Source organism: Molothrus aeneus, chromosome 1, assembly GCF_037042795.1.
Source record: "Molothrus aeneus isolate 106 chromosome 1, BPBGC_Maene_1.0, whole genome shotgun sequence".
In the NCBI taxonomy this organism is placed as follows: Eukaryota; Metazoa; Chordata; class Aves; order Passeriformes; family Icteridae; genus Molothrus; species Molothrus aeneus.
The window spans coordinates 80,475,930-80,502,339 of NC_089646.1; the positions used below are offsets into that span (position 1 = coordinate 80,475,930).

At 38.2% G+C, this 26,410-nt stretch overlaps 1 protein-coding gene across 5 annotated transcripts in view; it reads left to right on the plus strand.

Moving 5' to 3' along the window:
- Positions 1 to 26,410, plus strand: part of CTNND2 (catenin delta 2) — a 637,790-nt gene that overhangs the window by 258,004 nt on the left and 353,376 nt on the right. The window lies entirely within an intron of this gene.

Genomic DNA, 26,410 nt, shown 5'->3' on the forward strand with positions numbered 1-26,410 from the left:
GTGTGTGTTTCACCAGTAAAAACAAAGCCTATCTTATTGCTTTCTTGAGGAAAAAAAAGTCTGATGTTGAGTTTCAAAGAAATATTTCAAAGAACTTTTGCAGTCAGGCATGGTAATTTCTCTCCCTTTACCACCCCTACCTTCTGCTTCTCACCATCTGACCTTGTGTAGACAACCTTGAATTATGTCTTGAGCATCCACTCTTCTGATATCTTTCTTCTTCAACCCTGCCTAAATTTAAATTCCACCTAAATCACTAGACACTGTAATTTGACAAAATAAAGCTGTTACCTCATGCTCTCAGTACTTCCTTGCTTTGGCAAGTCCTGCTCACCTTTCAGTGCAGATACAGGAACAGTTACTAAAGGTCCCAGCCAAACCCTCATCCTGGTTACTTTATCTGTCCCTAGCAAGTTATTTTTCTATTAAGGTGGCTTTTTTTGGGTTCTTGATTTTAATAAAAGCATAGTTGTTTTCCAATGCAATCTTAAGAAACTGATTTTCAATAGAAATGTATTGGTGGAAGTTGCAGACTTCCCAGAAGTCACAGGTCTCAAAGATATACTCTTCTTGACAGTAGTAATTTCTGCAGTCAGAGCAAAAGTGGATCTTGTATCTTGCCATGGTAAAAACAAAAATTAATTTTGTTATATTTAGCTGTAGTGTTTGATACAGTAAATTTTAAACTTACCGATTCATTTAGAAAACAATTTGGGGGTGGTTTTTTTTTGTGTTCTTTTATCCTAACTTTAGAAATTGACTGTTCTATTGCTCTTAATTATTAGGTATTCTTTCCTTGCTCATATGTGATAATTGGTCCTGATTATCCTTTTGTTGTCTGTATACTTTTCTGTTGGATTGACGTGAACTTCTTAGTGATGCTGTTGCAAATATGACTGTTCTGTAGTTGAAACTGAGCTATGCATTCTTTGATACTCAAGTACTTTGACTACCAGAAGGGCTCAGGAAGTATTACTAGTATATTTAGTTGAATTCCATGAAAGGCATGAATGAACACAGTTCTATTCCACTGGCATCTCAGAACTGGATAGCAGTGTACTTTGAATGGCTAAGTTTAGATGCTTTCTAGGCATGTTGCCACTTCAGCAGTTAAGGAATATTTTATAGGCTTTATTACGTTAAACTTAGAGGAGCTTTTAAATCTCTTGTGCTTTCAGCTCATAGATGTACTCTCAGCTATTGCTAATTGTGAATAAATACTGTGCTTCCTGCTGGCTTTCCTTTACTCCTTCCATTTTATCCTTGTTCTCTACCCTGCTTGTTTGTACAAACAAACAGTGAAAAAACCCAAAGACCAAAACGAACCAAACAAAAAAAAACCCAAAAAAACCCAAAACCAAGCAAAAACGCAAAACTTTTGCATGCATCAACTCACTGCTTCTTTACTCTCTATAGAGCAATATACCCCAACTCCCCAGGTATAGAGAAGGAAAATTTAGTACAAATGTTGCATTTATGTTTGTTCTATTATCTTAACTAGATCAAGATTATATACCTGTATTTTCATTTAAATCTACTTTCTGAATTTTTTCTTGAAAGTCTTCAACATGCATATTATCACAAAGCTGGCTTAGTGAGTGCAGCTGCAATAGAATTCATATTGAACTGAATACAGTGTGAAGTTTGTCTAATTTCAAATATCCTATGAAAGTTACCTTAAATGTTCCCAATACAGCTATTGACTTTATTGACTTATTCATGAATGGCTAGCAGGAGCCAGTGGTTAACCTGAAAAGAATGTCTTTAGCTTGGATAAGAATGCTTTTTTCAAAGCTTATCAGAAAAAGCATTAAAAAAAATTAAAGGGCACCAGTTGCTGGTAGAAAAGTTTTAGTTTCAGGAGGACTTCAACGAGCTTCACAGCAATGGCATTCCTCCCTCCACTAGTGAATCCACACTTTCAAGAGGATTAACTTGGTAGTAGGTAGGTTCTATGGATTCTGGCCAGTATTTCCAGGCTCCCTTCTGGGTTTGAGTACTGCTCTCCAAACCTATTTGTTAATGAACCCCTATCAGTAAAACATTTTTGAGCATGGACCCACAATATATGGTTATTTATTTATCCTTTACATTTGTGTACTATTGTATTAATATATTATGAACCTTATGAACCAGAAATTAAAAAAAAATATGGGATAAAAATGAAGTAAACACAATTAAAAAAAATGTTTCTTTTATGTAGTGATGATACAAAAAGAATTTTTTCCTGCACTCCAGCAACTTGTCTTGTGGAATACCTGGAGTATCTGCATCCCACTTTGGAGAGTGCTGGGATGGAGGACTAATCTCACAGTGGTAATAACCTTTCTGCTTAAGAGTCTGATTGAAGCCTTTTAGAAGCAGTCCTGCTTTAGGTCAGGCTCTGCAAGAAGGGTGTGCAAGACAGTAGTGTTGGCAAGTTAAGCAAGGGAGCTGTAGATGGGCAGATGTGAGTTTCCCCCTCACCTAAACCATCTGAGAGCTGCAGTCCTCCTTTAACAGTATCAGGCACTGTGTAGGGAATGCAGAAACAGCAGCAACAACTACATCAAAGTTGTAGTTTTCTTCTTCTCCCCCTTCTTTCACTGCCTTTTCCCCCCATTCTTGCAGTGTGAAAAAGAGATGTCATTAATATTTTAATTTTTGGCCTAGGTTATGGGTTTACTGAATGATAGGTACAGTTATCTACAGTAGGTTCATGCCACACTTGGTGTAGTTCCCAGTACCCAAGGGATCTTGTCCTTAAAAGCATGTATTGGGATAAGTTCCCTTCGGTAAGCTGAGGCATGTATAGTTGGGGAACTATTATTCCATTCCTTTACTTTTGTATCACTCATGAATAAATTTGTTTATTCTAAATACCAGTTGTAAGTAGTATTTCAATCTAAACCCATTTCAACCACTAACACAGGAACAGCATTTCAGGAACATCGATCTGATAGTGTTAGTCTATATGGTGCCACTTTTAGTCAGAACACCAGACTAGTAGATAGAGAGCATTACAAGAATTTTCTTTATTACACTCATAGGACCCATTCAGTTATAATCAGTGCTTTGTAGTTCAGCTATCTGATTTTCTCCTTCTTGTTGATTCACTGAAAGCTCTGGCAGATCTTTGGAAGCTCATGGCCAAATAATTTGTCAATGAAATGTATTGGATGTAAATTGGTACATGTAGCTGTTAGGAGGATTATTTAATCATTGCAAATTTCTGATGAGAACAGAAGACCCTATTAATAATTTGAAGTAATCATCATCTCCACTTTCTTTCTTAGTCTGCTAAATCTATTGCATCACAATATATTACATGTTGCTTCCTAGGGATATGTAAACATAAGGGCATAAGGAATTCCGTATATTTATGAAAGGCTTTTGCAAAAAGCTTTCTGATTTCCTCCATCTAGTCCATGTTAATCGTGTTGAAGAAATGAGCCCGAGATGTAGTTTATTCATACATAATGGTGTTTATAAATCTGCTCTTGAAAAGTGAAATGTACTTTATGCAGTAGATTCTAGAAGTCAATCTGAAACAGCTTCTGTAGCAGCATTTATGTTTCCCAGCTTTTGTTTATGATGTAAAAAATACCTCCATTTAGATGTCAGAAGACCAGGACTTTTATTATTAGGTATTTTCTCATCCACCTCTTCTCCTTTCCTTTCCTTTCCTCCTGACTTAAATCCTCATACTATTCTCAATTAGTGCCATAATTAAGAAGGCACTGTATTTATATTTGAAGAGAAAGACTTTAAGACTTTCACCTTCCTTGAGTCTTTATTTCTGGCACTAATCTGAAGAGGACATTGTGCACTACCCTCCTTAGCACTATAAGAATCTAATTGTACTACAAGTCACTTTTGTTCTGATTTTGAACTGTTTGTTAAATCCATGTAAATCTTTCTATAGTCAACTCTACTAATAAAACCTAAAAATTGACTTATTTTAGTGACTTTGGAATAAACCACTGTTTCAATATTAATCTCTGTTTCTGCTGCGAGACACTGGTACTATGTTGCTTTACTCCTTTGCAGTGAATTTAGATGACAGTTTATATTCAGCTTAGAAGAAAGACCCAACAACAAAAAAGGGATATTTATATAATTACAGTAAATGCCCTTTTTCATGCTATTAAAATAATCTGTGACAGGAACCGCCTAACATCAAGGATATTTCAATAAGCATGATTTTTATCCCTTGATGAATAAAATTTAAAGAAGGCCCTGTTACCATGCATAATATAACCCTTGTCAGGTTTTGATTATTTAAAGCATTTTTGATTATTTAAAGCATTTACTGAAAATGTTGGCTATGAATTACTTTTATGTTATTCAAAATAATGCAGGATACACATAGTGAAGAGATACAATTGTGGCTAGTCATTTAGAAAGGTATGGTTAATGTACAGCTTTGTGCATTAATGTTGTCTTTAGTGAAAAACAGTACTGTATTTATTGAATGTTTTGGTATTAGCACATCATTATTTAAGAGTGCAGCCAGCCTAGGGTACAATTTTTTGGATCTTAATTTTTTTTTACTCTATCCTGTTATGATTTAAAGCTATATTAAGTGATACTAAGCAGTAATAATGCTAAATATTCTTAATCTAATCCAATTATTAAGATAGGATTTTAAAGGTTTATTTTGCTTTTTTTGTTCAAATTATACACAGGAGTAAGTTGTTTTGATGTTACTATTGCTGTTCAGTGTTCAAGTGGCTTGGATTAGCTTGTGAGGTACAGCAGATGTCATGAAAGAAACTACAAGAATATTCTTAATGTAATTTTTGTACTTTTTGAAATCTCATATTTTCAGTCACTTCTGTATTTTTTCTTAACATTTCAGTTCTGCTTTAGATTTTTGTCATATTTATAGCAGTTTCTTCTCTCTCTCTCCTTTTCGCATCTATTGATATTATAAAGGTATAGGCCTTTTGATGAGCAGTTCTATTCTGTATGATTCAATAGTTTTGCCACCCTGGAATGTCTGATGAGGTAAATAATTTATTTTACTGGAGTGATGTCATATTCCTGAGTTTCAAGATCCAAGGGCCCGGAAATCTTAATAACTGCAAATCCTTACCAATTAACCTCTCTGACAAACAAGGTGTGTCTAAAAGGACAGAGGTTTTTTTTTCTCTGTTGATATCTCTGGTTCTCATCTAGGAGGAGGAGATACAGGATTTTCCAATCTACTTTCTTTAGAATCTCCATACCACTTTCTCTTTCGGCTTTGGAGGTATCTTGTTATTTTCTTCTGCAAGAACAATCAATTGCTTTGTCCCCTTAGCTTTTCCATCACTTGATGATGATGATAGACCCCTCCATGTTCTGCTAATTCCATAATGGGTCCTGGGTCAGAGTCAGGGGGCACAAGACAAGAGGTAGTGTAGTTTGGAAAAAATGGTCATGCTTTCATTGGTACTGATGATCAGTCAGCAGTCTGACTGAAAAAAGTACTTCCATGAAGGTCTGTCAGAAATACTGCATGCTACATTTCTTGATAGTCACTATAAATAGAATATTATAAGCAAATACATGCACTTACTGCAGCTAAAATTTTATGACTTTTCAATGAAATGTGCTTGCCTTCCTGCCTTGGGTTCCTTTGAACTGCTCAGTCTGAAAGTCTTCCACTAATGTTGCTGAAGTTTGCAAGTAATCTATTAAAAAATTAATCCAATAAACCCATTTTGACTGATGTTTAATTTTATTGCAGACAAATCTCAAAGAGGGATACCATGCAATGTGACTTGTAAGCAGGCAGCAAGCCTTTTAGTGGAAGATACAAATCTTGCAGCCAGTCTTCAATTCATTGACTGCTCATTAATTTCAATGGTATTGCTTGGGTAAAGAAGTTAGAAAATTACCTTTGATTTTGCCTGTTTAAATGCTGTATCATTCTTATGGAAAAGAACTGTGGAAGTAGAACAAAAGGTAGTAAATGCATAATTGAAAGTACATTCTGTAGATTTGCTTCTGTATTTACTTTAACCTAATATGTCATAGTAAAGGGTTAATCTCAAAGAAAAACAAAACAGAAAGAAACAAACAAAACCCCCACATTACAGCACTGGGTTGACATTGGTCCTTCTTGCAAGATGGAATTGCAAGAGAAAGCAGAGGCTTCAAAACAACCTATACAGTCACAGTTAAATTTAAACAATATGTATTAAATTACAAGTTCTCTTTTGTGGAACTTGAGACCCCTGAATATCTTTAGGAATAAGATTATAAAGAGCATCAAGGCAGAAATTCAAGGTTATTTCCTAATGGACCATTTTTATGGTCCAAGGTGAAATCTTAATTGCTTTTTATAACACAGTTTGAACAGAGATAAATATTGAAGTTTTACTTCTCTGCTGAATTGTCATGCTTCTTTTTAAAAGGAAGGGACCAAGGTGCTGTACCCTGTGGAGACAAGTTGATTTCCTTCTTTCAGTTCTTTTGTTCCCGTGTGCAGGGGAATGGGAAAAAAGAAAAAGGAAAAGAAGAAGAAATAAAAAAAAAAAAAAGGAAAAAAGAGCTTTATTTGCATGGAGGAAGGGCAGGGATTGAATGAAGAATTCAGTTCTGCCAAGGCAGCCATTCTCTTCTGTGGCATCAGTACTCTGCCAAGATTGTCACACTGTGATAGCTCCTTTATTTTGAAGTTGGAGACTTTCTAAAACTAGGATCTTTTAGGTCTGTGGTTTTGCAGTGTGATAGCATGAAGCCTGATGGGAAGGATTCACCATGAACTACTGCCTGGAAAAGCTTGGCCAGTTCTCTTTGAGCAGAAGGCTTGAAGTGAAAGAAATGGCAACAGAGGGGAGAAGTAATGAATGTGGTATAAAGTCACTTTACTTTTTTTGATAGGACAATAAGCACAGTTAGTGCGACTTTTCTTATCTTTTCCACTGCATCTTGATGGCCTTTAGGTAGCATTAGGGGGCAAAGCTATTAACACTAAGAAAAAAAGATTCAAATACATGAGGACACACAGCCTCTTATGGGAAATACAGCATCTGAAATGGCATTGCTTACTTTCCGAATGCAGTTCAAAATGCCTTGAAATGCCAGTGTTTACTGCATTGGGTATTCCAAGTAGTGCGGTTATTTTCCCCAAATACCTTTTCTTAAATAAGTTTAAACAAGCCACTGCATTATTAGAAGTTGTGGCAACCATAGGGATTTCCAACTATTACTATAAGAAAAGAAATGCCTTACTGCTCAGATTAATTTTTTTTCAATATTGCAGCATATGATTATTTTAATATTTCATCTAAATTCATGAGCTATACAATAATTACTACAGGAAATATATTTTATGTAAATAGCTGGGGTTTTTTTCTCAGAATCAAAATTGTGTTTTCAATTAATGAAAATTATATTAGGCAATTCTTTGAAAGTCTATTGTGAGTTCTTCACTGGTTTCCAGATTTTCTCTGAGATTTTAAACATGTTGTAAGTAAAAAAGCCTAAAAGCTCAAGTGTTCAAAATAGTTTATAACTATTAAAGATAGTGCCCAATTACATTCAAAATTGTGATATTTTGGATACTATGAGTTGTTTTACTGGTACTTGGGGAATAAAGGCAACTTTAAGGTTTCTGTAGTGACTGGCTTTATGTGCCTTACAATCTCATTGCACTTGGCCACCAGTTGTCCAGACATGGAGTTCTGGGTGTCTGGTTCTAGCTCCATCACTGTCTGTTTAGCCAAGTTCTTTTCAAGTGGAAGCCAACTGTGCCTTTTGGTTCTTACTTCACTTATGAATTTTTCATTGTTTTAATCTGTTTTGCACTTGAAACTTTAAATTTATGCTTGCTCTTGTGTCATGGTAATGACATACCAGGGACAGTTGATGTACTGTAGCAAGGCACCTGTCATTGCCCCCTTGTACACAGGACAACTGTGTAATAAAATGTAAGTGGTGTTAAGGAACGATCCCATTTCAAGGAAAGCTATAAAAATACATATACATAAGGCTTTCACAGACATTCTTAAAGAGTATCTGTAAAGAAAAAAAGCTGTAGCAAATAAAAAGGCAAGGAATTACTTAATGGGGACTATTTAAGCATTCTCTGAACTAATTATACCTGAAAATCCTTTCTGAATGTATTCCAGTGCTTCACCTGCAGAAAATGTATACTGCTTCTCTGATAGATAGTGTTGTCTGTTCTACCAAGTGTTTCAGCCAAGTGGCAATATATTTGTTCTCTCTGAGATGTGTACAGGATGACTGCACTTGCAGACTGGCTGTGAGAGTGACAGTGACACAGATCTTGCTTTTCAGTTTGCTTATGTTACTCCGTAAATGTATTGGCAGGTCATGCTTGAAATGAATGTGTCACCATTACTTTGCTATACACTGGTATCTTTAATGTCATTTCCATTTCATTACCCTACCCAGAGCAATTTAAGTTATCTGTGATAGCATTCTTTGTCTGCTGTCAACATAGTATTGGTAAGGCATTCAGGGGCCAATGGAAAATAAATGAAGAGTGTGGGTATCCTTGCCCCCCTGCAAGATAAATTTACAGAATGGTGCACTAATAATGCTCAAGTTTCTAGAAAACTTTCCATGTCTGTCCTGTGGACTAGCTTTCAGCCAGAAAATGTATGACACTGAGACCAAGTGTCACTGTCCTAAGGGCACAGAGCCAGTTTGTAGGTGTTCCTTTTCCAGTCCTATTTCCTTGAGGAGCACTGCATGTCCATTGTAGGTAGCCACATCTACAGCCTTGTGCATTGCTGTGTCACCCAGGGGGACCTTGAATATATATTATGGGTAACTTCTCTCCTGGATGGACCTCTTGGACAGGACTACAGCGTGAATTCCAGTCTGTTCCCAGCCCTATCTCTGGATGCTTGTGACCAAGCCCCTGGATGGATTTTAGACTCAATCAGTTACTTCACTGTTTCAGGAACTGTAGGTAGACTGATACCACCACCCCGTCTGCTCAATTGCTTGGTAAGAGTGAGGAGCTTTTCCACAGTACAGTGTGGGGCACTGAGCAGATCAAAGATGTGTCCCTGGATGTTTCTTCACAAGGGTCTTCTGTCCTTGGGGGCTTGAAGACTTCTATCCTGAAGGATTCTCCTGGTGAGATGATGATGATCCTGGTTCTGTGGGTGGGGATATCCAAATGAAAACAAAGCTCAAGTGCTGTGTTTCCATGTGAAAATGAGCTCGGGATCTCTGTAACAGAGACATGTCTATTTTGCTACCTCCAAAGTCTGGTGGTGGTTTAGGGTCCTCAAAGAAAAGGTTTTCATCTTCATGAAGACAGTGCAGTACCTGGTCAGCTTGCACATTGCAGTGGAGTATAAGAAGCACTAGAAAGTAGCTGTGAGCCCCTAAGCCTTTTAAGAGCCTTTTGGATGGCATATGAATGTTTAGTGAGTATTTGGTGTGCCTCTGGAACAATGTTTTCAGCTAAATTTCCTCCTAAAAGGATCTAGTTAGCATGTACTGTACCAATTCTGCAAGCTGAACTGGCATTCCAAAGGGTCTTTGCTTTATGGATTTGCTTCAAAATGATAGTACTGCTTAGGACTGAAAAGAGTACCACAGATGCAGCCTCAGGACATGGGTTCAATATGCTGACGACTGCCTGCCACTGAAAGGAGCAATAGTTGTCTTGTGCTCACATCACTTTTTGTGTGCTCCTTCTGCTTCCTCTTCTGAGTTCTACTTGTCACACTAAACATTCCCTGATTGGAGGGAAAGCTAACTCATGAAAACCTCCTAGTTTTCCCTCAGATCAGCAAGCTGAGGAAAGCCACTAGAGAGTTGCACAATTACTAAATTTAACTCAAGGGAAGAGTCAGAAAAGCAGGGAGAACACGGGTCTACCCCCTCTGGCCCCCGCCTGCTGTTAGATTGAATTAAGTCTAATATGAAAATACACCCTGAAGGAGAAGCATCATTTAAAGAAGATTATCACTGCTGCTACTGGTTGAGAATTCATACAGCTGAAGAGTCACTGTTTAAAAAATGTGGTGGAATTCCCCAAATTCCTGAGATTTTTTTTCGACAGATAATAAACATTGTCAGATGTCTCATGTAGGTCTTTCTTGACAAATGGAAAAACACTGGATATATGTTTGGTTTTCTTGTTTTATTCTGACCTTCTCAGAAGAATGAAAAAAATTCAGAAAGTAACAGTGAGCTGTTATAATCAGTATGATATTCACAGGCAGCTACAGTAGCTAATGCATCACTAAGATCTTTTGTTCATCTTTCCAAAATATGTTTTAGTATGAGGTCAGTATTTTTCCAAATTTTAATATGGTTTTGTGTATCTGTACTTGGATGATGATAAAGATAAAAATTTTGTATTGTATTTTTCTACCTATAATTTACAAAACTCATATTATCTACTTTCTTTCCAATCTATTTATCTTTTTCTAAGAAAAAAACACCACCACCAGCCCTCCTTAAAATGCCATATTAAAACACCACTCAGTCTAGGATTGAATTTTGAGTCTCCTGCTGGAACTACTCTCAGCTCACTTTGAACTAAACTGAACAGAAACAGCAGGAGAGTATTCTATTCCCTAAATGTACATTTTGTTAGAAATAAGGTTATCTAATTAGGGCATATTAGTTGTGGAAATTGGGAAATCTCAGTGCTAATGTATGGGCAGATTAAGGTGGAAGTTCTAAAATAAAATCTTTTGTGTTCTTGTACTGTAAGTTGTTTCTTGCTGCTTTTGTACACTAGCAGCTTGCAGAGATTTTTCCAGATGGAACAGGTACCATACATTTCCTCCTAGGCTCTTAAGGGTCTGGGCTTTTTTTCCCCAGAGATTGCTCTGCAGTGTGGCTGAGGTCTGCTCTCTGCTCTGAGCAGAGCCTGTCCCTACTGGGCATTTCTGCCTTTCAGCCTCATCCTGGAAGTCCTTCCTCTTCCCTCTGGATAATTGTTCTGAGTGCAGCAGCCAGGAAAGATAGCTGACCACACACACTTTTTGCAATAATAGCAGATAATGTTTGTGCATCACATTCAACAGCACAATTTGCCCAACACACTGTTAAATTATGAAGACAGAAGCAGATACCAAGGAAGATCCTTTGGCCTTAATTAAATTGATTAAATTCTGCAGTTGTGAGCCTGTAGCTAAGACAGTCCAGATTTAGCACTAGGTGTGTGTCAAATGACTACAGCTGAATGGGTGAACAATTTGAGGTATCTGATGTTTATTATATCCATTACATTAGGCATGCTTTGGGAAAGTGAAGTGAGATAAACAAATCTAGCTATGGAGACCTTGGCTGAACTGACAATTCCATGGCTACTATTCATGAAACAAAATGATTTTTCTGCTGTGAAAAATACACATGTGAGTATGTCCAGCAAGGTTGTGACAGGATATATTGTAGTATGTATGTTTATGTGTTGGAGATTTAGACAGAAATTACCAAGTAATTGCTTCCGGAGAGTGCTTAAGGATTATGCTAGAACAAGCTTTAGAGAATTTGCATTATTTATAGAGAATTTGTATACATGGCATTTTATCACAAATTTTGCTGACCTCAAGGAGGACCCACGTCTATTTGTCACAGGTACTACCTGCTCCTAACCCATGGTACCTTCATCATTCTGCCTAGGGTCCCCAAGGAACCTGTCTCTCCCCATAATGTTGGGTGAAGCGATTTTGTCTCTTCTGGTTGCACTTTTGAGTTTCATCCAACTGCAAAAAACAGCAAAAGAAAGTCAAGAGTAGTACAAGAAAAAAATTAATCCAAGGCACAATCGTATGAATTTCAATAAGGGCAAGTGCTGGATTCTGCACTTGGGATGGGACAACCCTGGATGTTCAGACGACTGGGGAATGAGAAGCTGGAAGTCAGTGCCACAGAAAGGGACCTGGGGGTTCTGGTTGATGGCAAGTTGAATCTCAGTCAATTCTGCCCTGGCAGCCAGGAGGGCCAACCCTGTCCTGGGGTGCATCAGGCACAGCATCACAGCCAGGCAGGGGAAGGGATTGTCCTGCTCTGCTGTGCACTGGGGTGGCCTCACCTTGAGTGCTGGGGGCAGGTTTGGGTGCCACAATAAAAAAAAAGACATTAAGCTCTTAGCATCCAAAGGAGAGTCATGAGGATGGTGAGGGGCCTTGAGGGGAAGCTGCATGAGGAGTGTCACTTGGTCTGCTCAGCCTGGAGGAAACTGAGGGGAGTTCTCATTGCAGTTACAGCTTCCTCATAAGGTGAAGAGGAAGAACAAGCACTGATCCCTTCTCTGTGATGACCAGTGACAGGACCTGAGGGAATGGCCTAAAGTTGTGTCATGAGAGGTTTAGGTTGGATATTAGAATAAGGTTCTTCACCCAGGGGGTGGTTGGGCACTGGAACAGGCTCCCCAGGGAAGTGGTCACAGCACCAAAACCACAAGAGTTCAAGAGGCATTTTGAGGATGATGCTCTCAGGCGCATAGTGTGATTCTAGGGAGTTATTGTGCAGGGCTAAGAATTGGACTCAGTGATCCTTGTGAGTCCCTTCCAACTCAGAATATTCCACGATTCTGTAAATTTGTTTTTTTAAAAACTTATGAGACAGAATTGGTGAATTCCTTGTTCCTAAGTCCTTTATAGATCTCACCTAAGCAAACAAGTCAGTCTCTGTTTTCCCTCAGCTCTTGAACCTCCACATGAATACTTATGGCTTCTTGAAAGAAGCTGGCAAATGTGCCTTCTCTCTGCATGTCCTTGATAAATGTGAAGAGGTTGGATACAGCCCCTAACTCTTCTGGCCTTCAGAAGGGTCTGCTCCGTGCAGAGAGTGTAAGCCTCCAGACCTCTCCCTTTTGTCTTCATAAGGTTCTCCTTGTGTTTTGCTACTATTTTATGAGAAAGGGGGAGGGTAGGAACAGAACAGAGCAAAACGTAAAAAAAAAACAAACGAGGAGATGGCAGAGAAATTTAAATCGATGCTTGATGGTGAGAGGCTCAGGAATTTAATAGCAAGGTAAGGAGAGTAAGTTAGAAGCAGGAGAGGATGAGTGGCAAGCTGGGACTGGATAAGCAAATACAGGAAGGCAGTGGTGTACCATAACTTGAGAAAAGAGTAACATGAGATTATAAAAGGAACTAGGCTAGGTCGATGGGAGCCAAAGGAAGTGGGTAGACAGTTAAAAGATAAGGAAAACCTGTTTCAGCACAAAATGATGATTGTTAGACTCAAAATCCTATTATCAACAAAAGGGTATATGCCATATAGATATGTAAAGAGGAACTCTCCAATATAAAATAAAATACTTAAATTATCTAAAAGCTTATCTAGTTTTAAAGAAAGGAAAACCTCTTTGGAAATAGCTTTTAAATTTTAAATACAACAGATACTTTCAAGTAGCTGCCCCTTTACCCGGCTGCTGTGTGTATTCTTTCAGTGTTCCTCTGGGCTCTGGAGCTGAAAGTGTCAATGTTTCTGAAGAGGAACGGGGGCAATTAGAACAAGTTTTCAGCAGTGTGTGGGCTTTGCTGAACAAGGTTAACAGAGGCAGTCCCTTTCCCCTCATTCTTGGGATATTTTATGTAATATCTTACCACTGTGTTCCCCCTGCTTTCCAAACTGGGGAGCTGCACACTGCCTCCATGAGTCCCATTACGCTGGAGGGGCTGTTTGTCACACAGTGGTTACGTAGCGCCAGCCCCGTGCTCTGGGTGCCCCCAAACCAAAGCCATTGTAGGGAAGCACAGGCATGTAGCCATCAGACAACTGCTGCCACAGCTAAAAGCAGCTTCCACCAAGGCAGAGCCAGACACATCCACAGATCCTATGCTCCTGACTGAACAAGCCTCTGACCTTGTGCTAGTGATAGCCAAAACTGTATTTACATAGCTAAGGGAGAAAGGCTGATGGAAAAGACAAAGATGCTGGAGTTATAATCAAACTGGAAAAGTGAACCTACATATCACTGTATAGGGAGATGGAGTCTGACTCCCTCCAACCCAAAGAAGGATTGCCAGAGTTATGTTTATGGAGTTCTTGTGGATACAGGACTTGGCAAAACAGCTTGGCACTATAAAGCAGAGGAGGTTAGGCTTGGAGAAAAGGTAGCCTTATGGAGTAGGAAGTAATATTCTCCAGGAAAGTGGGTTTGAGTTCCGAATTGATCCTGCATGTTCCCATTCTTTGCTGTCAGCAAGTGTCCAGTCTTGTGTACACAGGCAAAGTGTACCAGCCTGCAAATCTGCCAACTACTCTATTAATACAGAACGCAAAACCAATTCAAAGCCAAGTCTCATCATACTATTGATCTGCATGGATCTCAGCATGATGCCGTATTTATGGAGAAAACTGTGCAATAGGTTGTATCTGTGTTGAAGATTTTCAAGGTTAATAGTATTTTATACATTTTAAGTTACAACGCTTAAGAGGGTGATCAGGGATATTTTTCTACAATCATTTGTGTCATTCTGCAAACAGCTCTCAGAATAATTCATAATTATTATGCAGTTTGAGGTATTAAAAATTAAAGATTAATATATTTAAATGGGTTGTATTATACTCAATATTCTCTAAAAGAAGTTCCTAATAATCTTTACATATATACATATATATATATATATATATATATATATATATATATTTACACACACACAATATCTATCTCTGGAAGCATGCAGACTTCGCCACTCCTGTTCACTTGCAGTAATAGGTTTGTTGTATCATGTCAGGGTGCTAGTTATTGTCTAATGGAAAAACATATTTAATCTGTGCTTTTGTTACATTTTGGATATATTTAAGAGAAAACAGTTGAATTGGATATTCAGTCTTTGACAATAACCTGCTTTTACTTTCTAGGAACAGAAGAATTTATCAACAAAACTAGTAGATGAGGATGAAGCCAGAACATGTATTTATAATGAGACAATCAAGTTCTGTATTGAGGCTATAGTGCAGGGATTTTTGTTCCACTGCATTAAATGGTAGGTAAAAGCAATAACAATTTTGTTTGATATCAGTGCAGTAAAGTAAGTGCTCAGCTTAGATGTATTTTGATTATCTTTCAGAAAAAATTGATTTTTCAACCCAGTCATCAATCTAATTTATTGGTAAATTGAGCTCAAAAAGTACAACTCAGTACCCACATATATTTTAGGTTCTCTTGGACATACCAAGAAATGTAAGTGTCACTGATGGGGAGGCTTTGTTAATTTTTGATTTTTATTTTTTGGAAAAAGGTCAGTGCTGTGTCTTTTGGGAAGAAAGCCTGGTGCATACACAGCTTTCTTTCAATGGTTTGATTAATCTCAAGGATTCTTATTGTGGCAGAGTAAGTGATTCAGGGATCACTGCTCAAACTCTATACTTAACTCCAAAGAGGGCATGTTCATTGCACATTCTGGCTCATCCCCTGTCTAGGTCCTTTTGCTCTGGGCATGGAAAGTACAGACAGACTAATTCAGATCTGGAATTGCAGGAAAAAAAGGTTCCTATTGAGCTGCAATTGAAATGCCAAGATTGGGGGAAGGAGAAAGTTTAAATTATAACTCAAAATCTATTGTGGCAGTGTTTGCAGACATTCCTTTTTGCTGACCTGCTGCCCAAGAACTGGAACTGATTGTGTTTTGGGGGCCGAGGGGCCACCTTACCCAGGGGGCCTACTGTGCCTTTTGTGTGAGCTAGCTGGGCTTTCTCATGTCCTTCCTGACTATAGAGACACTCAGGGAGCTTGGATTTCCCTGTGCTGTGTTTTGCTGTACTTGCAGTTGTGTGCAGCACTAGGGGAGAAGACACAGACTGTTCTGGCAGGGCAGTGCCAGAAGCTGGTTACACAATCAGTTCAGCAACAACTGTCTGCAGGGCTCTGCACCTGTAGCTCTGACTTGTTTCCTGTAGCCAGTGTGGTTTAAGTGCGGTACTTAATGAGCTTAAATTGTTGTGTTGCAGTGGAAGAGTATGAAGGACGATTAGTTGGCCTCTACTTTCCTCAATTTTACCCTTCTTTTGTCAGGCCATGGTTCTTAGAACTTGGTGCATCACTTGTAGGAAATGCAAGTTTTGATGGCTGGGTCAAGTATCAGGGTTTGATGGATGATATTATTTCAAGTTATGAACTAACGGAAGGAAGAAAATAATGTATTCTATCATCTTGTATGGGGCAACTTTAAAATTGGCAACTCAGTATCAGACAATGAAAATTTATAAAGTTGCTCACTTGTCAAATATCAGTGTCAAGATATAGGTTATAATCTACAATAAATGTTAGATACAGCACAGCACGGAGTGTTCTCAGTTGATGCTCAGGATCATGTTGCCTCTAGATGACTCTATCTAAAAAAACTGTTAAGAACTTACAGTGCTCAGAATATCTTGATTGAATGGAACATTTGAGCATTTTGGAGATTGACTTCACCTGTGTATATGTATTACAGTGTACCACTTGTTTTCTTGTCAAAATTTTCTCGTTAATGTTAAACTTCAGTCATGAAATCTTGTACAGTTTTCTTGTGTATGTGACTTTGCTTTTAATATCACTAGAGGGTGATACTGTAATTTACTGGTTCTGTTCAGTTGCTGTTTAACTGGCCCAGCACTAAAATTTGATGGCCAGAAGACTTCCTTTATGATCAGACTAGTCAGCACATTGGCAATCTATTTCTGTTGTGGGGGATCATCCCACACCAAAAACTGTTGCAGGGAGCTGAGGTTCTCTTTTGCCCAATGTCAGGCTGAAGGAGTATAAATTCTGCTTTTGGAATGACTGTTCGAGAGGTTTTACTTTGCTTCTGTGCCAGCATCCCTCACAAAAGCTACAGTGTTTAAGTACAAAATAGTATTTCTTACCACTTAACAGGATGCTCTTGGATTTTTTTCCCAACTCAGCAGGGCTCTAACACGGTGCCAGACCTTTATTTTGTGGGCATCCGGTCTGTATTCCCAGTTCCAGCGTGACTGTCAGCCTCAGCAAGGGATGGCTGGCCATCAGCACCGGGGAGCCAGGGCAGAGCATGCTAACAAGCCTGGCAGCATGGGGGGCTCACCAGCCTGGGCCCCGTCCCTCAGGATCCAAGCAGGGTGGGTCTGGAGGCAGGAACAAGGTTCAGAGGAGAAAGGAGTTCACCCCACGTTCAGAAGAGGTCAGACAAGTTCCTGGTGATAGGGCAGGGCTGAGGTGAAGCCCAGAACACCAGTCAGTGACTCCTGCTTGAGGCAGGCCCAGAGGCAGTAGCTGGGTCAGCTGGAGTGCAGAGGCACCAGGTGCGATCTCAGGGATGAGGCAGTTCCTGTGCCAGCCTGGGAAGTCGGTCTGGGTCTGGGCCAGTGGGGTCGGTGGCTGGGCACAGGCACCTGCAGTGTGGTGGCAGCATAGCTCAGGTGGTCTGTGGCCAAGTGTGGCAGCCTCAGCTCTGCAGCCACTCCTACTCAAGGGGTAGGGCAGCCACCAAACCTTCTCCTAGCTTCTCCTGAAAAGCTCTTCCCGGCTTGCCAGGATATCTCAGCCCTGGCTTTTGCTACACAAAGCTGGGCTGGCATGTGTTGCAGTCTAGACAATCACTGGGAAGTCTCACCTCTGTCTCCCACATAACAGTGATAAGAAAATACTCTCTTTTGATTGATGTTTAACAAAGAACATTTCTGATACATCTCCAAGAACAACCTACTGGGATATCTTCCATGGCACATGGAATGGTCAAGAATTATCAAAAAATTTTAAAAAACTATACAAGACTGCTTGTTTATACTGTTTATTCACAGATCTATGGCATTCAAATCTCTGCTCTCTATGATGGAGGCAGACCGTACATGTCAACCAGTGATGAGGCAGACATGAAAGTCTGCTTTCAGAGACTGACACTTGCTTTCAAGTACTGTAGGCAGAGTAGCTTACCCCTGCCACAGAGCAAATCTAAGGGAAATAAATTTTAAGATCTTCAGCCCCCTGGATGTGCTTTTATCAGCAAAAGAGTATCTAATTTTCTTACAAAAAGTCACATCCATAGACTGTTTCTTCCTCTTCTGCCATAGGAAGGTAGTGGGTGGGGAAGGATAGGAGGCAAGCTAGGTGGTCTCTGTGAGGGCCTCTGTTCATCACTTCTATGACTCATGGAGGTCATGTCATCCCAGGAAAGCTCAGCTTAGGGAGGGACTCCTCTCCTTATTTACATTCCACATACTTGCAACAAAAAAGTTTCTGTAAATCATTAACAGAAGCTCAAATACTGAATTTACTATACCTGGCACAGATGCTAACCTTATGGTCAGCAGAAGTGACAGCATCATTCACGTGGTCTTAAACAATATAATAAAAGGATAAATGAAGGCTCCCTCCATTTTCTCTCTTTCAGGACTAGCCCCTCACATCCAACATTGTAGTATCAATTTTGTGAAGCAGCAAAAGCTGCAAGAAGTATTTTTTAGCAAGTGTCTTGTGGCTATTTAGAGCAAGGCAAGGTAGCTGTGATGTCTTGCAGTTTTGTGTGCAAGCTGTGCCCTCGGTGCAATTTCTTCTGCTCACTACCATTGGGAAAGACTTCCCCTTTCCATAACCGTGAAGCATGGGGTATTTTTTCCCTGCTGGAGTGGACTCACCTGTCCCTATGAACTTAGGCTCTTAGCTCTCCTGGATGAAGATTTATGGGATCCTGGGCACAATTTAGTGGGCAGACTTCAGGAAGTGGAAAGCTGTCTCTTCTAGCACTTGCTGACAGCTGTGACCTGCCTGCAGAATATACCAGAATAGATATTTAGTGTTATGTTTTTGTGGACCTCATTACTCAAATCAAGGCAGTGTTTAATGTACAGCAAAGCTTTCTGTGCATTGTGGGGACATTCGGCAGGCAGTCTGCAGGGAACTGCTGAGGGGTTTTTGTGCTTCAAAGTTTCTTTGGCATTCACCCCAGCTAAAGGCACCAGCTGCTATCAAGGCTTGTTATTTTTTCTTACCTTCTCTACTTTTGTTTCTCTGCAGTTAAATAATTAACTTAATGAGAGATTTCTGGTTATTCTGGTAATGTTCTGGGACATTGTTGAACTTCTGTGATCAACAGGAACTCTGACAGGTGTCAGGATCTATTTTCCGTCATGTAGAAAGGTAGTGAGTAGCAGCCAAAAGCAGCATAGAGCAATGACACAGCACAAAGCAATTCAGGAAAAACACAAAGTCCCTTAAATCAAAAGTGTCTGTATGTTTATGGAAGACTACATTTGATGGCTCAGTAATTTTTGCTTACTAATTTTTATTTTTTTATTTTTCTGACTAGATTAATGATGCACTGGAAAGGAATGAGTAGGAAAACTGGAGGTTTTGTAGTAAAGGAAATAATTTCAAGATATATATATATATAAAGTAAAATTTACTTTGGTACTTAAGTTAATACATACTTGTCAAGAATAAAAATCGGAAGACTTTTTTTTCCCCAGAGGCAAAAAAAGCATGAGGAAAACTTACTTGTGGCTGAAAAATTGTTGTGTCAGTTCTTGTTCTGAATGGAACATGGTTTGTATGCAAAATTAAAATATTTTTGCTATGTGTGGTTTTTTAACTGTTCAACTTAAGTACACTTGGAAAGTTTTATTTTGAAATGGCAAGTGCATTCAAGCAATGCTGCCAAATTCCTGGATTAGTACAGTTAATAAAGAACATTGTGTTGAATTTAATTTGTGAAAAGGGATATGCAGCCTCAATTATCTTTGGAAAAAATGCTACAAAATCTGAAAGTGTTAGAACACCCAAATGATTTATAGACATAATAGTTTATTGTCAAGGATAATTGATCTGAAATACATATACAGTATATTTTGTCCTTAAGTACCCTATTTTTGTATTTGTGGCTTCTTAGAGGAAAAGGCAGTAAGGCAGAAATTATGTGGTAGCTGGTTTGAAAACCATTCCTCAGACCAGAACCTTTCTGAAGTTACATTGCTGCTAGATGTGGGAGGTTGTGACAAGATCTCAAGTGAGATGACCAAGCCTAGTCTTCCTCCTAAAAGTACGCTCCCCAAAGAAGATGAAAAGAGTTCTTAAGTGCAGAAGGGGCAGAGGGAAAAAAAAAAAAAAAAGGTAGAAAACTTATGTTTTAAATACAGAAAAATCCCAAATTACTAAGAAAACAGCACAGAGATGGAAGTGGTTCCCACTGTGTCATGGTACAGTGATTTAGTCCTTCTGGGCTTGTTTTATGCCAGCTAGTGACCTTGAGTTGCAAACTGTGAACATTTTCTCCCCCTCCTCCTTCCCCTGCCATGGTTTGCTGCATTTCCTCTCTGCTTACCCCTATTGTCCAGCTGCTCCAGAGTTCCTCTGGCTTCTCTTCTTCCCCCCACACCTCACATCCTACCATGGCCACTGCCCCAGCAGGCAATCTGCTTTTTAGTGGCATCCCTGGGCATCCCAGTGGGGAAGCACAAGCTCCAGCCCGGTCCCTTCAGGGAGCGGACTGTACCTCCAAGAGCCCAGGCCTCGACGAGGAGGATGGTGAGAGCTTTCCCAACAGACACTGAATTACTCAGCATGCAGCTGCTTGCTGCTTTCCAGCAATTGCTAAATCACAGTTCAGGCAGAGGCAAAACAAAGCTGCCCTTGACTTAAGGAATAACAGCCTGCAGCCTTAATTATTCTGGAATTTAAAGGCTTACTGTTAGCACTAGACAATCAAAGGGAAGAGTGCTTTAATACTGCTAGAGATATGGGTTTGCTGGTAACCAGGACTTAATAAAGCTGATATTTCTTCATTTGAGCAACCTTCCCTACTTTCTGTGTGATTTTGTACTGCTTCTCTGGAGACAATATACGAGTGAGGAAAAATCTTAGTTCCAAGCACAGGATTGGAGGAAGTTTTCCTCAGCATCTCAAAGTAGTTCTGGCATCTTTTCTCAGTGGTAGTCCTCTTTGTTGTGTTATACCACACCTGCTAATAAGGGTCTGTGTGCTATGAAAATGGGCAAGTGCAGGGAAACAAGAAAAGGTGCCCTTTACTAAATGGTTGTTGAGTGGCTTTTCCAAGTGTCACACCAGAGCAGGCAGAAACATTGAATGGCTGTCGGGACTGCAGCTTGATGGATTTTTCACTAAAAAGCTGACACTGACATTATGTTTTGAATCTTTTGCACTTTTTCACAAGCTGAGTAAGATGATTTTGTCAAATATCTATCCAGTAAATAATATGTAGAAATCCTCTAAGTGACATGTCCTTTTAGCTTGTCTGGCTTTTTACCCTTCTATTGGTTTAGTTTCCTGTGAACAAAGAGACTGTTGCTACCCCCATTTTGTCTGCACATTTCTTTTAACTTTAGAAATCTTATTACCTGTTGATAAAAACCTTCATATTTGAATATGCTTTTAAAAAATAAAATAGAAGCTTAAGTTTTTAGCACTATCCTCTTCTTTGCCTATGCCCTCCACCCCCAAAATGTTTGGAAAACAGAACACTAAAACAAGTGCTGAAAAGATCCTTTTGAATTCTGACACATGGCACTGTTAAATGATATTGTATATCCAAAGAATTTAGCCTTGGTAAACTTTTGAAGTAAAAATTTAGTTATTTACCACAGTATAATTTTAGGTATCTGTTTCTAAAGCTGCACTGTACACCTGAGCTCCCTGCTTGTTTCTTTCAATCTGTTCTCACTTACAGAGTGTGTGTGCAATACTGATGGTAACTGAGCCATATGATTGGTTTAGTATATATTCTGAACAAGAAATTAGCTACTCAAACTAGTATGTGATTCAATGTCCTATTTTAGATTGATTTTTTCCTTACTCTTTGCAAAATATTTTGGGATTCCCATCGCCGAGGTTTAAAATATAAAATTGTAAAAACAAGCTTCAGCTGAACTCTTTAAGTGCAGAATGGGCAAAGAAAGGGGAACAAAGCTAAATAGAAAACTATAAGAAAAATATGCCAGATTTTTTTTTGTTTAAATTTCTGTAACTTTTTTCTTTCCTCTGCTAAAATACAATTTTTACATGCATAAAATCTTGAGCAAAAGAGAGGTCTACAAAAGCAGATTAAAACCAATGGCCTCTTTTTACATTTCATTTACAATGCCTTGCTGAAGATAGGGTAATTCCAGCTTATTTAAAAACAAGCTACAAGAGAAAGGGTTTCCTGAGTCCAAGAGAAATTATATATAGCTACATAATTGGAACAAGTGATAGATTGAAAGGTTTTTCTGTTGTTTGTTTTTTAGCAGCTATTTGATATAGTTTTTAACTAGAAATTTAAAGTATCCAGGTATTTGTAAGTGAACAAATGGAAACTAAGACACCTACTCTGTGAAGGCAACAGTTGTACTTCAAAAAATTAGAGCTCAGATTTTCTGAGGTAATTTCTGAAACTAGACCAGGAAAAAATGGAATACAAAATATACAGAAGAAATTAACATTTCCACACTGTACAGATCGGCTTTGAGCCCTTGGGCTTTGTACTTAATAGCATGGGTTACTAGGCCACTTGTACCCAGTTGGTTTTTTCCCCTTGTCCTGCTTTATTACCAAAGCAGTCTTTGCTTTTTCAAAATCGTTGTCTTCTGAGGTGACAGCGTACTCTGGAAGAGATTAAATCCATTGGCAAATAGTTATCAATTGGAGTGTTTGCACTTTAGTCACCAATTTGGAAAGGTGCAACAAGCTTACTTGGTGCCACTTTTATTTGAACAAATGGTCCATGGTATAATAACAATTAAATAATTAATAACTAAATATTCACTGTGACCCTGTAGTAGGTTCAGGACTTGCTTAAGATTCAAAGATATTAAAATCTAATATGTAAATTAAAACAAAGATGAAGGCATACTACAATTCAAAGGGCAGAAGAAGTTTTGTCAAGTATTTCAGTGATAAGTTTGAAGCATTTAAATTTACTACTTTTTTCCTCTTTTTAATCTTCATTATTTTTGCATACTCTCTTTAACTTCTTGAATAAAAAGAGTTCCATATTAATTTGGAAAAGATAATGCTGTTGCTTACAGAATGCACATTTCATGGTTTTTTGTGCTTCAGTGACTGAGCTTGTGTTTAGTTAGCATTATTGTCTTTTCATCAAGAGGAGGTCACACACAGTATCTATCCCAAATACATGAAGTCTAGTCTACACTCTACACTTGTGTAGTGTGGCCCAGTCTTTTAAAAAGAACCATGAACAGGTTAAGCTCTTTGGATTTTTAAGCAAACAGTTACTGTAAACATCCAGGAAATCAAATTAGTCATCTTAAACTGAGATTCTGAACCTTTTTTCAGAGAAAAACATCAGTGCTTACAGACATGTTGAAAAAAAAGAATCCTGTTAGAAGTAACTGATGTGTGTCACCCCATGACAGTAGTTCAGAAGGTTTGACTTGCCATTTTATTTCCAGTGCTGTTGTTTTCTTCCAAACCCGTAGAAGTTCAGGGAGGCTCTCATGTACATAATCTGCAGCATTTCACCTTTATGAAGAGGGGTAATTTTTTTTTTAAACAGCTTGCCTTCTGTTTGACAATACCTGCAGAAGATGATCACTTCATCTGGTCATGTATGTCAATAAACCTCAGTATTTAACACGATTAGAACTTCCATATGCAGAAAAAAAAAAGACAATCCAGAAGACAAGAACTGAAGGAAGTGGAGAAGGAAAAATATGTTGATAAACAGATGAGCAAGCAAAATTGAAGGGAACATTTGATAAAAGATGGCCAGTATTTAAAGAATTCTTATTTTGGAACTATTACTAATTTTGAAATTTTTAGGTTTTTTTCTTTTAAATATCTGAAAATATCCAGGTATGTAATTTTAACAACAGTAGTTGTCATCAGTTTGGACTTCTAGTCCTTCTCATTGTCGCATAAATGAAACTAAAAGATTTTTAAAGGTGCCTTCCAACCCAAAGGATTTTGATATGAAGATGATATCTTCGACTGAAAACCATCTTGACAAGTGACAAGGGTTGCAATTACCTAATTTGTAGATTATGCTTGTTCTTTTTAGTATTTTTTCTGACTTGAGAGAAAAAAAATTCATTAAAAATGTCTAGTTCAAAAGAACAAATGTTGGGATAGTAGTGCATGTATTTATTTCATGTTCAAACAAATAGCTCTAGTATTTATTGATGACTACTCAAATTACATGTTAGGAGGAGAAAAAACTGAAAATGTCTACAGTATAACATCAGATAAAACCCCAAAATTATGTTTCCTACATCTGTCTGTTTTTCAGTGTGTGACACTGATACTGTATAAATTTGAGTAACTTCATAAGTCACGCAACTTGCGGTGCTTTCAAAAAGAAGGAAGGAAGGAGAAATGAGTATTTATGGAGAATACCTTTAGTTTTTGACAAACTTTGCTTTCTTTAAAGATAAACTGCTGCTTGTTTTTCGTTTGTAACTACTAACTGACAAGAAATATTCCAGGACTGTAGATGCAGCAAAAGGACTTGCATTTAATCCTCTCTGTAATTCAGGAGTAAAACATTAAGGCCTCTATTCAAGATTAGCGCTAGTAACATTTGTTTCAGGTTAAGTGTATTTTTCACTGCTATTTCTGCACTGGAGCTTTCCTGGTTTAACCTCGCAATTACAATCAAACAAAAGTTGAAACTCTTTCAATAACAACTCCTGAGGCTACAGATGACAAGTCAAAGTTGTGGTCTTCAGCTCATGTGCCTTGAGTGGAATGGACAATTTATTTGCTAGCAGTGACTTCCAGAACTCCCAAGCATTTTAAGAATAAGGATTTTTAGATCTCCTGGTTCTTTTTCTTCACTTTTTTTCTTTTTTATCTATAAACTAATTAAAGACATTTTCTGACTGGCTTCTCAAGAGAGAGCAAGTGTAAGGTGTGAGCATGGACTGTAATGGAAGCAATGCGTTTGTGCTGAGAAGGAAGAGGAAAACCTTCCATTTCTGAGAAATCAGCTATAGTAAAATTTCACACATGACTGTTTGACTTCAATTTGTCACTGTTCTCTGTACACAGAGGTTCCACCAACATAAGAAATATTTAGTTTTTGTGATGTTATTTGCTGTGAAATTCCGCTTTGTGGTTTTGCTGGCACATAAATGTCATTAATGATGGACATTGTAAAACTCAGTCATGTTTCAACAGTCACTTCCTCTTTTTAGGTAACAAATTAACCACTGAAAACTGAGTGGAAGTCTGAGGATTTCATTTGAGAACAGTGAATTTGGGAGCCTGTTCAAAACATTGAAATAGTGACATTAAATATTTTGATGGTCATTGAGTCTATAGTCTTCAAGTAAATTCATCAGACAGGAGAGTTATTTTGACCTGCTTAGGAGCCCTTTTCTGGGTCAGTTAATCAAAACTTCAGCACTGGGTGTGTATGTGCTCAGCATGAATTCCCAGACTGCCAGGATTTTTATTTGAAAATCATAACTTTGCGGGTAACAAACATATTCCTTTTGAGAATCTGAAGGATTGACATAGAAAACTGGTAATCCACTGTGGACTCTTTAGCTGTCTTAAGTTTCTACAGGCACATGGACAAAGTGAGACTTTATTATCCTGTTACTTCATTATTTTCTCCTTTCCATTGCTTTGTCATATCTGCATCTCTTTTAAAACTTTGCTCTTCTTCTAGAGAATGTATATGAGTAAAACAGAAGTTAACTGTACATATCTATTTTTTACATCTCACTTTGAATTCTGAAATATCAGGGAGTATGGGAAGACATGACAAAAAAAAAGACATGACAAGAAAAATTATGAAAATTTTTTGAAGGACTTTTAAATTCTTGGAAACTTAAGCTGATATTCATGATTCCTGTTTATCTGAGAGAATGTTGTATTCCATACATCTGCTATTGAGTGTGCCACATTGAAACTGTCTCAATCAGATCACTGCTAAGAACTATGTGGGACACTTAATTTCTACATTTTTAATGGCTTGAGTATGTGTATATTCCCTTTCTCCATAAGCGATTTTTATATTCCTAACTGTTTGTGTTTACTGAAAATTGCTCCTTGTTTCCCAGTAAAACTGTAATTTATGTGCAGATGCTGTGCTGCAGGGCATGCAAAGATCAGAATATACACTGGTTGATTTATTCCTTCTAATAAAATGAGAATTTTATACTACTCTAAAAATTTGATTTAATAGCATTTCCTACATTCCAAAATGTCAAATTTTAATCCTGTTCCGCCAATGTATTTAGTTAGTGCTTGTGTACAGTACTTGTATTTGAATGCAAAAAGATGAGCTACTGCAGTCTTAAGGTTGCCTATCTAAAATTGCTTAAAAAATAAAAAAGGTCAACGAGCAATACTAATGTGTTGTCTTACCACCTGCAGATTAACTAATGCTCCATCATAGAGGTCAAAGAGAAGAAATTGAATTAATTCAAAGAGCTCCTGGAGTGTAGGGACTAATCCTATTTAAACTTATGAGTTAATGAAGTGGTAGGTGTGGAGTCTTCAGCAGAAGAAGGCAACCTTTTTCTCATAAGGGGGTGCTGGAACACCAGAGCTTTGTGTAATTTTGTTGCC